This window comes from Chanos chanos, chromosome 16, assembly GCF_902362185.1.
Source record: "Chanos chanos chromosome 16, fChaCha1.1, whole genome shotgun sequence".
Lineage (NCBI taxonomy): Eukaryota > Metazoa > Chordata > Actinopteri > Gonorynchiformes > Chanidae > Chanos > Chanos chanos.
The window spans coordinates 946,953-961,969 of NC_044510.1; the positions used below are offsets into that span (position 1 = coordinate 946,953).

The following is a 15,017-nucleotide window of genomic DNA, read 5'->3' on the forward strand; positions in this document are numbered from 1 at the left end:
ACGGAAGTCAAGCCATCCAGGTAAACAAAGATTAGCACTTGCGTCCTTCAAAACACGCGAAGCTGTCCACCGTCTGTCTTTCCTGAGCCTGTGTGCTCCTGTCTCCTTGTGTCTTTGTGAGAACGGAGCACAGGAGGAGACAGGCCATGCTCTGTATGACACCTGATTCTGCCGGTGGAAGGGCTGAAATTCAGACTCCAGGAGTGATATTTAATGTTGTGTCACAGGGTAGTCTGAATCCTTGACCGCCTGTCATACCTCAGTTCTCATGATCCAGTCACGCCTGTGCATGTATGACAGAGTCCCAGCTCATACCAAGCCACTTACACATGAATGTTGCCCAGGTAACCAGATATCTGCCAAAGCAGCCAGGTGTGGTGTCTCTACAAGGTCTAATTTCATCAACAACTGCACCTCCTTTTTTTAGACTGCAAGGCCGTTTAAAAGAACCGCAGGTGTTGCCAGGTTCGTTTGGTCTCGTCAGGCATCTTTACTGTGAGAGCTGGGAGGGTTTTTTTCTTTGTCTTTCTCTTCAGACAGAGACGCTCTGTGTGCGTGTGACCTCTTTGTTACACATGGCCAACCAGGGAGATCCTTTCACTCCCTCAGCAAGATCTGCTCCCCTCTGCATATGGAGGCGCAGCTCCTCTGCAGTGTCCCCATAGCAACAATAACTGTCACAATAATCTCAGAATAATCTCTTTTGTAAGGCCCTCAACAATGCGCCGGTGCACCAAGCTTGCCGCGGAAAAAAAAAAAGGCAAGAGTGTGTCATAAAGTCTTCACATATGGCACTATGCCTCTCTTTCTCTTTCTCTTTCTTTATTTTTGGCAGGCGCAATATTTTGTTTTATTTTATTTTCTTAGAATGTTTATTTCTCTAAAAGTTTATTGACAGAACACGCTATGGAAATCCCAGTAAACACAGCACACGGCACATAAAATATTTGATACCCTGGAATGTTTGTTGAGTAGAGTCGCAGCTTTTTCTCTTAATGACAGGTACTCCTGTACAGAACATTCACTTTATGAAGGTATTATTCTTAAAGATAAGGATCCTGCATCCACACAGTAGAAGAAACCTGCGTTATCTGTGCCTCAGCTTTCGTCTGAGAATAGGCAGTGACTCATTACCTTGTCACCATCAGTTCCTTCCCTCTGCCAGTCCTGGCACCCTTCTGACTTCAAACACAACTCATCCTCCACCCCTTACCCTACAAGAACAAAACAAAAGGAGAGAAAAGAGGAGACCCTCCCATTGCACGTTCCTGCTCTCTCTCTCTCTCTCTCTCTCTCTCTCTCTCTCTCTGTCTCTTTAATCAGCCCAGACTGCTGTGGAAAGCTGAAGTGTCTCTCCTTCCTTTTGTGCTCCGATTCAAACAAACAAAAGGAATGAGGGGAGATGGATGGATAGTCAAACTGGAGACAAAAAAAGAGAGAGATTATTTTACAGCTGGCTGCAGCAGGCGTTCTGAGATGAGACGTCCGTTACGAAAACGCTCGAGAGAGAGAGAGACTTTCTCCTTGGGTCTTTTAATCTATGACTGTTTCTGCTGCAGCTCTGTGTATATGTGAGTGTGTGTGTGAGAGTGTGTGAGAGTGTTTGTGTGCGTGTGTGTGTGAGAGTGTTTGTGTGCGTGTGTGTGTGAGTGTGTGTGTGTGTGTGCGTGCGTGTGTGCATGTGTGGGAGGAATGTGATGATTCACTGATATTAGACACAGAACAAACTCAATTTTAACATGTCAGAGCGCTCTGTGACTACAGGTGTAGTGTGTAAGCTAACAGAACATAGATCAGCTTACACTCAGGGTTTTGAGTGAGCACAAGTACATTACCAACATTTACTAACAAATACTTTACTCCTCAGAATATGTCAAACCAAAAATGTCTATTAACAGTCAGTCATCACATCCACTGTTTCTCAATAGTGGATCTGAGATTAAGCAACAAACTCACCATAACGTTCAAATGAGAAGTCATAATATCACTGATAGATGGAAACGCCTCTACTTAAATAATGGGAAGAAAAATGTCCTCTGTCTGTTTTTGTGAATTAATTTATCAAAATCTGAATTCAGTCCCACTGTCTGTGCCCTCAGACATTTCTCTAATTGCAGTGTATGTTTTTAGACTTTAAGAAAATGTCCTTTTCACATGTGTCTGTGGCTAAATCCTGGTGTTAGGTCAGGAGGTTACCTGCCTCCTATCTAACCCCTAATATATCCACACCCACAGTTTCTCTGACAGTTACACTGTGACAGCTCGCAGATTGATTCACATGACAGACTGAGAAATTATATAGTCTTGTGCATTCATAATATTCCAATCTGTCTGGTAATTAGATTTTACGGTGAGACTCCTGTTCAGACCTACGTTTTTGTCTTGGGCAATTAGCACCGTGTCTGAGACTCTTACACTGTGGAAAAGAAGCAATGTGTTCCATTATAGAAATGTCATCAACTGTTTGAGTGTGGCTCAGCTCAGATGACAATTTTGCTATGTCTCTGTTTAGAACAGCACAGTAGCTTGAAGGATTTACTTGGAGAGAGAGAGAGAGAGAGAGAGAGAGAGAGCAAACCTGCTAAAGGGTTAGATTGGCAATTTCACTTGTTATTACAACTCCAATGATAAAAGTTTTGGGAAAACATATTTCCTATCTTTCACTTGTTGTGTGAGATGTGCTGTACTGTGGAGGAAACTGGCCACTGATTGTCTCTGCTCTATATCGGTGAAACAGTGAATCATATCAACACAAAAACCACAACATGTCCTGCCTTGATCCTCTTTCCTGTTACTCTTACCTGTCTCACTTACGTTTGGGTAACTAGATGTGTATGTTTATGGTGCAAGCCCAAGACAGAAGAAAAGAAGGTAAGCTAATGATACATCCGTGATTCTCTCTCTCTCTCTCTCTCTCTCTCTCTCTCTCTTCTTGGGACATGTTCTTTAGGATCGTGTTTGGGAATACACAGTTTTTATTGACAATAATTCAATAATTATTTGGAAAAAAAACTGGGGAAATACTCACGTTTCAAGTTTCACTAATTCACTGACATTCACAACCAATACTGCAACCACTGATTATGTTGGGAACAGACATCTGGACTAGTACACTATTCATCTGTTTGGTTTGTTTGTTTTTTTTGGTTGTGTTGTGAGTTTAAGTCATATCCCATGTCATGTGCATTACATTCACGTGTTCTCTGACTGTCAGGACAGGACACAACAGCATGGGTCAGTACATCTCTGTCGAATGCCCACTCTCTCAGTATTATGTTAATGGTTTTCTCCACTGGGAGCATTGGCAGTGTGTCCTGTCAGCATAATGGGAGCTGAGGATGCAGTTACTCTCAGGCACCTGGGTAGATAATTCCTAATTCATTTACCTCACTGCTAAACAAGGAGGCAATACCACTCTCTTCACTAACTACACAATTATATTACTCCCATGCTGATAACAGTCATCTGCTGGATTCACCAAGAGAAAGACAGCTGTCATGTTTTTATGATAGGTAATTTTTATGATACATTTTTATGCAAACTTTTGATGGCATAAAATGATAATATCCATCTAAACTTAATAGACAGAGATAAATTTCAGTATATGTTTCATTTAAAACGTAAAAGACATAAAAGTGTTGTGTTCTCGGAGCTCTCCTCTCCGGAGCGTGATTGGTATGAGGAGGCTGTCCTCTGGATTTGCTCTGACAGCTGTGTGTTCAGCGCGTATAGAGTTCACACAGGGAGAGGCAGAATGTGCTCACCAATACAAATGCACGACAAACATCACAAATGTGACATTTAACGGGAGTGGAAAGGAATGACTATGAAATGCCTCAGAAACCAGACCTGACAGACAGCCAGGCACTCAAAATATGATTAAAAGAATACCAGAGAGTGAGAGAGAGAGAGAGAATAGTCAGTTAGTTACCTGAAGTCAATGGGACATTTAAGTTGTCACTGCAAACACCACATACATTGTGTGACCAACACGTCAAGACCTTAAGGCCTGTACTGATAACACCTAACAACTCAAAATGCACAGCTGTCATGTCTAACATTGTATGTAATTAACACTCATGCACTCTACTGTTAACAGCTTACACTTCACAACTGTAAATATCAAAGCTCTTACACTGTATATCTAATGTTAATATATATCTAATGTCTCACATATCAGCAGAATCAATACCTCATATCCCTTACAGGCAACACCTCATACACTGGACAGCTAACACCTCATATCCCTTACAGTCAACACCTCATACACTGGACATGCTAACACCTCATATCCCTTACAGTCAACACCTCACACACTGGACATGCTAACACCTCATATCCCTTACAGGCAACACCTCATACACTGGACATGCTAACACCTCATATCCCTTACAGTCAACACCTCATACACTGGACATGCTAACACCTCATATCCCTTACAGTCAACACCTCACATACTGGACATGCTAACACCTCACATCCCTTACAGTCAACACCTCATACACTGGACAGTTAACACCTCATATCCCTTACAGTCAACACCTCATACACTGGACAGCTAACTCCTCATATCCCTTACAGTCAACACCTCATACACTGGACAGTTAACACCTCATATCCCTTACAGTCAACACCTCACACACTGGACAGCTAACACCTCATATCCCTTACAGTCAACACCTCACACACTGAACAGTTAACACCTCATATCCCTTACAGTCAACACCTCATACACTGAACAGTTAACACCTCATATCCCTTACAGTCAACACCTCATACACTGGACAGTTAACACCTCATATCCCTTACAGTCAACACCTCATACACTGGACAGTTAACACCTCATATCCCTTACAGTCAACACCTCATACACTGGACAGCTAACTCCTCATATCCCTTACAGTCAACACCTCATACACTGGACAGTTAACACCTCATATCCCTTACAGTCAACACCTCACACACTGGACAGCTAACACCTCATATCCCTTACAGTCAACACCTCATACACTGGACAGTTAACACCTCATATCCCTTACAGTCAACACCTCACACACTGGACAGCTAACACCTCATATCCCTTACAGTCAACACCTCACACACTGGACAGCTAACTCCTCATATCCCTTACAGTCAACACCTCACACACTGGACAGCTAACACCTCATATCCCTTACAGTCAACACCTCATACACTGGACAGCTAACACCTCATATCCCTTACAGTCAACACCTCATACACTGGACAGTTAACACCTCATATCCCTTACAGTCAACACCTCACACACTGGACAGCTAACTCCTCATATCCCTTACAGTCAACACCTCACACACTGGACAGCTAACACCTCATATCCCTTACAGTCAACACCTCACACACTGAACAGTTAACACCTCATATCCCTTACAGTCAACAACTGTCCAGATGCAGTGATCCAGAGAGGTGTGGGTCTGTCCAGATGCAGTAATCCAGAGAGATGTGGCTCTGTCCAGATTCGGTAATCTAGAGAGGTGTGAGTCTGTCCAGATGCAGTAATCCAGAGAGATGTGGCTCTGTCCAGATTCGATAATCTAGAGAGGTCTGGGTTTGTCCACATGTAGTACTCCAGAGAGGTCTGGGTTTGTCCAGATGCAGTGATCCAGAGAGGTCTGGATTTGTCCAGATGCAGTGATCCAGAGAGGTCTGGGTTTGTCCAGATGCAGTGATCCAGAGAGGTGTGATAAAGGAGACAAGGAAAGACTTCATTCAGCCAACAACAGGCTCATTCAAAGTCTGAAATCATTTATGTACTAACTGTGCTTTACGGACTGACTATGCCTCTTGTTTTGTGTGGAGTAATCATTTACTAAATAAAAGTTTTCGATTTGTGTAAGATTTCAACCTGTGTTTCAGATGCTGTTTTTATGGATATTAAGCTGCTTAAGTCCAATGAAGTGTGTTCTTCTCAACTCTTTGTAAATTTAGCATGACTTAATATTTTCATGTTAAACATCTTACAGTTAATTATTCCCCTAAATGGCTCCTGATTATATAAACTGAAGATGTTTGATGCTGAAAACATGAAAGGCATATAGTTGTATCCAACATTACACAGTTATTTTACACTAATTCTTCACTTGACTTTTCTGCTCGCGCCTGGTTTGACATAGTGGGTGTAGAAAGGAAAGACTTTCAGTGTAATAATTTACAGGTTAAATGTGGCAAACAGTGACAGCCTTGGCTTGTTTCAGTAAACATTTCTTTAACCCTGAGGCGGGTAATTAATCATATGTTTCGCCCTTCACTCCCCCCCCGGTTAATGTGGTCCAGAGGGACAGGGGAAAGGCGCTCGCTACTTAGCCCTGTTATTTCATCACTGCTGTGTTTCTGTGGGGCCCTTTCTGGTACACAGAACCCCCCCCCCCCCCCCCCCCCCCCCCAACTTATGACATTTTAAACAACAAACTCAGCTCTACCTCTGTGGTGCACCTCTTTGGATTGACTGTGGATGTTAAAATAAGAGTTACACAGAGGGAGGTAACAGGCTGTTCTCAGGTCACCTCTGTCCATCTCATACTACAGACACAATACTGTAAACTGATCCATGATTCTGTCTCTGTGTCCATCTCATACTACAGACACAATGCTGTAAACTGATCCATGATTCTGTCTCTGTGTCCATCTCATACTACAGACACAATGCTGTAAACTGATCCATGATTCTGTCTCTGTGTCCATCTCATACTACAGACACAATGCTGTAAACTGATCCATGATTCTGTCTCTGTGTCCATCTCATACTACAGACACAATGCTGTAAACTGATCCATGATTCTGTCTCTGTGTCCATCTCATACTACAGACACAATACTGTAAACTGATCCATGATTCTGTCTCTGTGTCCATCTCATACTACAGACACAATGCTGTAAACTGATCCATGATTCTGTCTCTGTGTCCATCTCATACTACAGACACAATGCTGTAAACTGATCCATGACTCTGTCTCTGTGTCCATCTCATACTACAGACACAATGCTGTAAACTGATCCATGATTCTGTCTCTGTGTCCATCTCATACTACAGACACAATGCTGTAAACTGATCCATGACTCTGTCTCTGTGTCCATCTCATACTACAGACACAATACTGATCCATGACTCTGTCTCTGTGTCCATCTCAACCTACACACAATACTGTAAACTGATCCATGATTCTGTCTCTGTGTCCATCTCATACTACAGACACAATGCTGTAAACTGATCCATGATTCTGTCTCTGTGTCCATCTCATACTACAGACACAATACTGTAAACTGATCCATGACTCTGTCTCTGTGTCCATCTCATACTACAGACACAATACTGTAAACTGATCCATGATTCTGTCTCTGTGTCCATCTCATACTACAGACACAATACTGTAAACTGATCCATGATTCTGTCTCTGTGTCCATCTCATACTACAGACACAATACTGTAAACTGATCCATGATTCTGTCTCTGTGACACTTCACAGTGTGGCGTCCCCTCTGTCAACACCTCCAGTATAATTCCCTTTACTTATGTTTCTTCATGCATGTGATAACCCAAACACAGACACGCACGCACACACACACACATATACACACACACACATGCACGCACGCACGCACACACACACACACACACACACACACACACAGACACGCACGCACGCGCGCACACACACACACACACACACACAGACACGCATGCACGCATGCACACACACACACACATATACACACACACATGCACGCACACACACACACACACACACACAGACACATACGCACGCACGCACACACACACACACACAGACACACACAGCTTTTGTCTATACACGTTAATTACCTCTTAGTCGTCATGTTTTCTTTTTAATTAGTTTAATTTAATTTTCCTCTTGTGTTTTTTTTCTCTTCAGTTTGTCAGTAAACACTTCATATGCCTTGATAGTTGAGCTATCTCTAGCGATCTGACCCCCTCCCCCACCCACCCCAAATCATACTGAGTCTGTAACTTCTCTTAAGAAATTAACAATATTATGTTATCATTATTTCAGATAATTGCATCATAAATGTCTGAGAGTTGAACTGATGATTAAAATTCCAATGTAATGATAATAGCAATTTTCTGAGATAGATTACTCATTTACACCAAGAGATAGCTGGCACACATAGAGGCAAAGTTCATTATTTGTTTACCCATTAGTTATCCATACTGCTCTGGAGACAAATGGGTGCTGGTGCGTAGAGATAGAAACAGTAGAGAGTGTACCTGGATGGAGAGATATTAAATTGAACTCTGGAACTGTGAGCTAGACCATGAACTGGAAATTTGTTGACAGTGGACATTTTTTTATTATTATTATTCACTTCGGAACTGCTGAGATTAACATTGCTGTGAATTTCGCAGATAGAATTCCCAAATATGTTTTCTTGGTATTTTTTTAGGGTAATCCTTGGCAAGCTACTTGGTTGGAGCGTAAAAAGAGTGTTAATGTATCTATCTAACAGTGGGGATCTAGGTGCAAGTGATGGTGAAACCATTTGCTGCAGACTGAAAGTGAAAATTGATGGGTTTTCAAGGATTAGTTAAAAAAGAAAGACTGTATAGAAACAGTGACTTTCTGAATGCTATCGGCTGTGACTGTACCGGCCCTGCGTGTGTGTGTATGGGGGAGGGTGGGGGTATTACCTGTCCTGTGTGTGTGTGTGTGTGTGTGTGTGTGTATGGGGGGGGGGGTATTACCTGTCCTGTGTGTGTGTGTGTGTGTGTGTGTGTGTGTGTGTGTGGGGGGGGGGGTATTACCTGTCCTGTGTGTGTGTGTGTGTGTGTGTATGGGGGGGGGGGTATTACCTGTCCTGTGTGTGTGAGTGTGTGTGTGTGTGTGTGTGTGTGTGTGGTGTGGGGGGGGGGGGGAGTATTTGAATGCTGAGCATGTGTGTGTGTGTATGGAATGGAATGTATATCTGTTATTAAGTGCATGTAGTTTGTCTGTGTGTGTGTGTGTGTATGCGTGTCCATGACTTTGCAACTGTGTTAAACATCTCTGTATAGGCACAGTGATGTTACCCAGGCCTGCTTCATTGACTGCTTTTCCAGGTTTGTTTAATAACCGGATTTTAATGTGGTTTTGGAGAAGCATTTCCACGGCTGGGGGAGGTCGGAGGAGAGGTGCCGTGTGAGGGCACCCTCACTGAAAATGCGTGTGTGTGTGTGTGTGTGCGTGCGCGTGTGTGTTTTCTCTACCTGTAGAAAAGATTAAGAGTGGAACACATGGTGATTAATGAGAGGCCCTGCTGACTGCTTGTCCTCCCTCAATCACCTCTACTCCCCCCAGCCCACACACTCACACTCCGCTATGGACCAGCACAATAAGGCTCTACTGCAATTAAACCTGGACCGCATGAGATGCTGCTTTTTAACTCTGATTGTGTTTTGACAAGTTTCCAGATTCCTTCTCACGGGCCCTGTGGGACTTTTATATATGCACCAGAATTAGCTAACCCGTCAGGAAAGACGCTAACGGTACATGTCTCTGGAATTCTCTTTCTGTAAGATGTTATTGCAATGGAGGAAACCCCAGGTATATAATATCATCTCTGAATACTGAAAATGTTGGAGGTCCTCAGGCATCCTGTATTTTTATAGTTCATAGAAGTACTTAGTATTATGTCAAATGTATTCTCTCAGACTTCCTTGTTGTATGACGAGTGTGTCATAGGGCACAGATGATTTAACTCATGTCCAGCAACTAGAAAATAAAGTTTTGATTTGAAACAGCCTAGTCTACGACAGCCACAACACTCCTGTAATCCCCACAGTGCAGAAGGAAAAAGTCGTGGCGTGTTCTTCGGGATGGGGTAGCCGTGAAAAGTCATGGCGTGTTCTTTGCGATGGGGTAGCCGTGAAAAGTCGTGGCGTGTTCTTCGGGATGGGGTAGCTGTGAAAAGTCGTGGCGTGTTCTTCGGGATGGGGTAGCCGTGGAAAGTCGTGGCGTGTTCTTCGTGATGGGGTAGCCGTGAAAAGTCGTGGCGTGTTCTTCGGGATGGGGTAGCCGTGGAAAGTCGTGGCGTGTTCTTTGGGATGGGGTAGCCGTGAAAAGTCGTGGCGTGTTCTTCGGGATGGGGTAGCTGTGAAAAGTCGTGGCGTGTTCTTCGGGATGGGGTAGCCGTGGAAAGTCGTGGCGTGTTCTTCGTGATGGGGTAGCCGTGAAAAGTCGTGGCGTGTTCTTCGGGATGGGGTAGCTGTGAAAAGTCGTGGCGTGTTCTTCGGGATGGGGTAGCCGTGGAAAGTCGTGGCGTGTTCTTTGGGATGGGGTAGCCGTGAAAAGTCGTGGCGTGTTCTTCGGGATGGGGTAGCTGTGAAAAGTCGTGGCGTGTTCTTCGGGATGGGGTAGCCGTGGGTATCCGTTAGAAGGCTATATGGAACAGATGGTGTGCTGATGTTTGGGAAGTGTGGTCGTGTGGGAGGATAGACAGCAAGAGGAATGAGAGGAAAAGTAAAGGAACAGCTCTATAGAAAAGAAAGAAGTCCATGTTGAACAGAGAGAGAACTGTGTAAGAATGTAATACTGTTGATGAGGAGGGGATAGGATAGCTTCTTATGAAGTAGTGATAGAAAAGTACAAATGAAAAGGAGTGGGTATGGGGTTGAGAGGACAGATGGAGGGACAAAGCCGGTGAGGTACGTTGTGTGTGGTCCCACTGTTTTATATGTGTGTTAATAAACTGTTTATTCACCCAACCTCTGGGTGACCTAGAAGTATACCCGAATTTGGTGGTTCTTGCTCACAACTGAATGAGACATGTTGAAAACATTACATTCTGGGAATAAGAATAATTACCAAGAGTATGTTGGTGCTTTCAAACTTCCTTGGGATGAAAAAGGGAATTTTGGCTTTTTCCACACAAACAAACAAACAATACCGCTAATTATTTTATTTTAACAAAGCCTCATCCTTTATGCATAGAAGGACTTTTTTTCTTTCTTTCTGTTTTTCTTTCAAACACACAGTCTAACAGCACAAAGGTGTGACCCTGCACCTTTTAATGACTTTCCTGCACAGGTTTGCAGGCAGGGAGCATACGTCTGCTCTGCTGTTTTATTTTACCCCAGCTCGTCTCTCGGCATAATGAAGATATTAAATCCTGGGAAAAACGTGTTCTTGCCCATACTCTCCTGTTGGTTAAACTAAAATAACTCAGGTCTAAAAAGCCTTAGTGTGACAGTCTGTGTTCTTGGTGCAGCAGAGCAGAGAGTAGAGTGTGTTTTCTGTTAGCTTGAGAAGAGAGTAGTGTGTGTTTTCTGTTAGCTTGTGAAGAGAGTAGTGTGTGTTTTCTGTTAGCTGGTGAAGAGAGTAGTGTGTGTTTTCTGTTAGCTGGTGAAGAGAGTAGTGTATGTTTTCTGTTAGCTGGTGAAGAGAGTAGTGTGTGTTTTCTGTTAGCTTGTGAAGAGAGTAGTGTGTTTTCTGTTAGCTTGAGAAGAGAGTAGTGTGTGTTTTCTGTTAGCTGGTGAAGAGAGTAGTGTGTGTTTTCTGTTAGCTTGTGAGGAGAGTAGTGTGTATTTTGTTAGCTGGTGAAGAGAGTAGTGGGTGTTTTCTGTTAGCTTGTGAAGAGAGTAGAGTGTGTTTTCTGTTAGCTGGTGAAGAGAGTAGTGTGTGTTTTCTGTTAGCTTGTGAAGAGAGTAGTGTGTGTTTTCTGTTAGCTTGTGAAGAGAGTAGAGTGTGTTTTCTGTTAGCTGGTGAAGAGAGTAGTGTGTGTTTTCTGTTAGCTTGTGAAGAGAGTAGAGTGTGTTTTCTGTTAGCTGGTGAAGAGAGTAGTGTGTATTTTGTTAGCTGGTGAAGAGAGTAGTGTGTGTTTTCTGTTAGCTGGTGAGGAGAGTAGTGTGTGTTTTTTGTTAGCTTTTGAAGAGAGTAGTGTGTGTTTTCTGTTAGCTGGTGAAGAGAGTAGTGTGTGTTTTCTGTTAGCTTGTGAAGAGAGTAGTGTGTGTTTTCTGTTAGCTTGTGAAGAGAGTAGAGTGTGTTTTCTGTTAGCTGGTGAAGAGAGTAGTGTGTATTTTGTTAGCTTTTGAAGAGAGTAGTGTGTGTTTTTTGTTAGCTTTTGAAGAGAGTAGTGTGTGTTTTGTTAGCTGGTGAAAGTGTGAGTGGAACAGCAGGTGTAGATTTGACAATGTAACAACCTGACAAGCACCAGGGAGAGAACCCAGCACACATTTTTGTCTCATCTATATTTTGGTGTGAAATCTCATTATCTTCTTGTGTTTTTCACCTCTAAACACTACTGCTGTGATTGTGTGTATTTTGAAACCTACAGCAAGACAATGGAAAGAGTGTCTCTGCATTCAGTCTGTCAGAGAAATCATTATAGCTGTCAGCATCTTTACCACGCCAGACAAGAATGACAAAATCCTCTGATATTTTCAAACAAACTGAAATGACAATATCCTGGGCAAAAGACAGCAACATATTTGCTTTGCTCTCGTATGGAGTAGAATACAGTAAATTAGTAACTAAATCGGGAAGATGTGGGTATGCTCTATACTTCCATTGCATTCTGATTACATTTCTCCATTAACAGTCTGTATTTCTCACTCTGCATACACATGCCATTCATGCTCTTCAACTACAGTCACTTTTGTCACTGTTCAACTCATGATAAGTCAAAGTGTAGCACTACAATACACTACACATATGTTTCCATATACATATTCATCATTTGACCTTATGTCCAGTTCTTCACAAGTTTGTTTTCATTTCTTACCATCATGCACTTAAAAGAGAGAGGGAGGGGGGTGGGGGGGGAGGGGGGAGGAGGGGAGATAGAGGGAGAGAGAAAGATAGAGGGGGGGTGGAGAGAGGGGGGGTGGAGAGAGAGGGGGGGGGGAGAGAAAGATAGAGAGAGAGGGAGAGAAAAAGATAGAGAGAGAGGGGGAGAGAGAGAGAGAAAAAGACTGTCGTCCTCGTTTCCCCTCATTCCCAGGGTGCACTGGAGCCATCCACCCTAATGCCAAGTGTCAGAAAGTCTCCACTGTTAAAAATAAGCACGTCTTCCCTGGGACAGCAGCCCACAGAGACGCTATCACACATCTCAGCCTAAATTCTCTCCGAGTGGATCACTAGCTCCATTTCCAAACCCTCCAGATCGCCTCTGTATTCCTATCATTTATTTATGCATTTTTGATTCATTTAATTATTTATTTGTTTATTTATTGAGTGAAGGATGTGGTTTTTAAGCATTATAAAAAGGCTGTGAAGGAAAAGTGCCTTGTGTGATGTGCTCCTGTGCAGACACTAAGTACTAACATCTTTGCCTCGGCATCTCTCGTTTATTTATTTATTTGTTTTTTTGTGTGTTTGTTTTGTTTTGTTTTTTTCCACTTAGGCTAAATGCTAGTGTCCTCTATGATGGCTATGAACGGCGGCTCTTAACATTGATGGATCAATGGCTTGTGAATCCCAGGAAAGTCGGTTGCTCACGGTCCGGTTATTTTTGGGAAGGGCAGAAAACAGAGGGGTCATTAAGGAGATGATGTTGTGTCAGTGGTGTCCGGGAGGGGGGGGGGGCGCACACGCTCGGGTGGCAGACCTGTCATTTCTCTGCCTTCTCACTGAAGACGAACACCATCAGCGTGTTTGAGTGGTAAACAGTCTGAGATAAGCCTAATCCACAGGGGCACGGCAATCCAGAAATCTGGACGTGGAAACAAACCCGTGCATGTCATTTCACACTGCATTGCCTACAGACAAGAGAGAGAGAGAGAGGGAAAACGCTTTCTTTGATTTGCTGTTTTTCATTACTGCAAATATTAAGATGCTATAAGGACACTGGTATGTTAGAAATGAAGGATATGGAGCAATTTTAATTTCGAACAACAGTTTGTTTATACACTGATGTCAAACAAATTCTCGTCATTAATCGTTCTTTGAGCTCTAGAAGAGATAGGCTAATTGAAATACTTTTCAAATGATGGAGAAAGTGTATGACTAACTCCTCTTAATTGATACTCAAAATGGGTGATGTTGTCAGCAGAAGCTCTGCTCTCCCACTCTGCCTTCATGGCAGTTTATTGCTGCGGGGAGCAGACGGATCAGGTGCAGTGTGTCTTCTCCCTCCACGCTGTGTTAAATCAATGTGTTAAGCCTAGCACCAGCCTAAAGTGTGCAGAAACCGCCAGTCACCTCAATTACGGCGCCTGATTCTGAGGAATTAACTGCAGCTTGAAGCAGCACACATGCGCCGTGCTGCTGGACACCGGTCTGCACCTCGGAGATCGCCTGAGGAGACAGAGCAGGGGAGAAATCTAAAAAAAAGAAAAAAATAGTCAAGAAACAAGAAAAGACTGAAGTAGTTCATCTGTTCCCGGCTGTAAGCAGTGTGTATGATGTTCAGATGTGTCGGCTGTAAGCAGTGTGTATAATGTTCAGATGTGTCGGCTGTAAGCAGTGTGTATGATGTTCAGATGTGTCTGATTAGGGCTGGAGAGTGTCTCAGGAAACCTACTGATACGACTACCTGTCTGTTTTAACCAATCACAGAATCACAAGCCTCTTCCAGCCTAAGGGCTGTCGTAATAATTAAAGCAATTACGTTTTAATGGGTCTCTTCAGTTCAAATATTCACATTGTCTCAGGTCCCTTATGGCCTGTTGTGAATGTATTGCTATGTTTAGGTGAAACTCTACTGTGAAGGGTTGTGTGTGACTGTCTTAATTTTTGCCATGCCATGAGAGAACAAACAGCACTGAGTCAGGGCTGAGACCATACAAACTTTATTTTACTGACCTCACATTCCTAACCATAATTATAACCTGACCTCACACTCTTAACTATAATTATAACTATTCAAGAGCGGTCAACTGCTGCCTGCCATGGCTAATACAATATAGATACTATAATACAATATAATACAAATAATACAATATAATTGCTATAATACAATACAAGCTACATCAAACTCTGAATACAGTCACAGTATCTAAAGAAAAAAAAAGTTTTCTAATTTCTGAACAGCGAT

The 15,017-nt window shown here is 43.0% G+C and overlaps 1 protein-coding gene across 1 annotated transcript in view; it reads left to right on the forward strand.

The window, feature by feature from the left end:
• The window catches only part of fstl4 (follistatin-like 4), a 90,887-nt gene that overhangs the window by 51,595 nt on the left and 24,275 nt on the right, over positions 1 to 15,017 (forward strand). The gene's annotated exons all lie outside the window — the stretch shown is intronic.